This window comes from Alligator sinensis, unplaced genomic scaffold (genome assembly GCF_000455745.1).
Source record: "Alligator sinensis unplaced genomic scaffold, ASM45574v1 scaffold444_1, whole genome shotgun sequence".
Classification (NCBI taxonomy): domain Eukaryota; kingdom Metazoa; phylum Chordata; order Crocodylia; family Alligatoridae; genus Alligator; species Alligator sinensis.
In genome coordinates, this window is record NW_005841886.1 from 3018317 (window position 1) to 3020630 (window position 2314).

The 2314-nt window shown below is 56.3% G+C and overlaps 1 protein-coding gene across 1 annotated transcript in view; it reads left to right on the top strand.

Moving 5' to 3' along the window:
* MYL4 (myosin light chain 4) overlaps positions 1 to 2314 on the top strand; it is a 23487-nt gene that overhangs the window by 14639 nt on the left and 6534 nt on the right. The window lies entirely within an intron of this gene.

Below are 2314 nucleotides of genomic sequence, written 5' to 3' on the forward strand. Positions count from 1 at the left end.
GGAAAGAAGTTACACATAAACTATTTTAGGTAATCAGAAACTGGTTTAAACCTGTAACAGAACAGAAGTTCAGTGCACATAAACCAGTTTCAACATAAACAAAACTGATTTAAGATAAACCTGGTTGGATGTAGTATCATACTTAACTGATTTGGGTCAAACTGGTTTATAGAACTTCTGTCCCAGACCCCTTCCTGGCTCAAGTTAACTCTCAGGCCCCCAGCATCCCAGGTTGCTTTGCAGCCCTGGGCTATGCTGTCTGCTCCAGTGAAGCAGGGGCTGCCTCATCCCTCTGCTCCTTAGCCTGCTTCCTGCCTGTGTCCATCAGCCCATTGGAATGGGATGGAGGCAGGGAAACACCCCCAGCGCATTGGCTACATGTAGGGGGTGAAAATGGGTGCACATGCACCTCCTGAGATCAGCCGTGCACCCCCTGGAAGTCCAGTCACGAAACCGGAAGTGCTGGTGGACGTGCACTTCCAGTTTCGTGCCCCCACCCCTGTCAGCAATCTTGTGCTCCCCCAGATTCAGGAGGCACCACTCGCTCATGCCCAAGCCCCCCCTCTTACCCAGCCAGGGTCTACATAGCACGTGGCAGGAGGGAAAGCCCCTGTGGTGGGGCTTTTTCAGACCCTCGCAGCTATCCCCCTCCCGAGCTCTGATTGCTTCAGTGGCTGCCACAGTAGGCAAGAAGTCCTGCCAGGCAGGTGCCTGCCCCTTTAGCTCATGGGGGGACCAGGGAGCCCCTGCCTTGGGGGGCCTCCCCCCCACCCCAACCCAGGGTCCTCCATCCCTGGGCAGCCCCAGGGAGCTGAGGGAAATTCTTCCCCTCCCAAACCTTGCCTAAGAACCTTGCCTCAGTGTCTGCGAGTCTCAGCAGCTGGAGGGAGCAGAGGGAAGTTCTCTTGCTCCTCTGCAGCCAGTTTTGCCTTAGCTTCTGTAAGTCTGAGGCAAAACTAATGCAGGGCAGCAGAGGAATTTCCTGCCACTCCCTGGGCTATCCCTGAGACTCCAGCAGCCAGGGTGGCCATCAGTGGCAACGCGTAGGGGATGCATGGGGTTGCACATGGTGCACCCCGTGACAGGCTGCGCTCCCCGCTTAGGCAATGGGCAGGGGAGTGAGAGTGCTGGCCAGGGAGTGGGAGCACCGGATGTAGTGCTGTGGGGGAGTTTTGCTGCGAGGGCACTCCCCACCCCGGTCAGCAATATTGGCCGCAGGGGGACTTCCCCCCTCAAGAAAGCAAAATTGGCCACAGAGAGTCCTCTTTCCCCTCCCCCCCCACCAGTTGCTGACTGGTTGCTGGGGGGGTACATGTCCCCCTGACTAAGGTGGCACCAGTCACCCATGGTGGCCATCATAGAAGACAGTCCAGTTGTCCTCTGCCCCCTATTGATACAAACCCAGATGCCTTTATGTAAGGACATGAAGGCATTGGGTTTCGTATCAATAGAGGACAGAGTAGCAGAAAACCAGGACGTCCTCGATGATGGCCACCCTACCAGCAGCTAAGGCAAGGAGGTGGGCTTGGGAAGAATCCCCCTCAGCTCCCTGGGGCTGCCCTAGGGCTGGGAGACCCTGGGCTGGGGTGAGGAGAAGCCCCCCCAAGACAGAGATTCCCTGGTGCCACCATGCTGAGCTGTAGGGGCAAGCATTTGGCTGGGAGGACTTCTTCTCCCTCCCTCCTGGGGCAGCAGCTGAAGCATTCCCCTCAGCTCCCCAGGGCTGCCTGGGCTGGGAAACCTCCTGAGGGGGAGTCTCCCCCAAGGTGGGCCAGCACCCAGACAGGGGGCTCCTGAACCCCCTGTGGGGGACAGCTGGCATTTGGGGACACTTGGCTGGGCTGGCAATAGCCAGCAGGCTGGGAGGAGTGCTCTAGCACTCCCTGCCTACTGGACTGGGTCAGTGCAGACCTCCCTCTGCCTTTCCTGATTGAAAACTGAATGTCAGTTCAGTTGGTTACCCATGCAACCTACACAGCTTAGAGGAAGCTGCCTAGTTTGAATCGATTCAGCCTCAGGCTTCTGACTGTCTGTACTTAGCCTAATAATACACAGCACTTATACATTATTACAGGATCTATATTCCCTCTTAGCCTTCTACACAGTCCTTCCCAGCCAGAGGTGGAAGGTAGTAGGGGACAGGTTGTTTGTGCCACATCAGCTAGTAACAGAGACTTTGGTCTCCTGGGCTTGATTGGCTTTTACATTTTAAGGAAATGATGAAGAACAGAGAGAGGATAGGGTTTAATGGGAGAGGCAAGAAAAACAGCAGGAGGAGGTGGGGACAGGGAAGACATGGGGGGTGGGGGGGGCA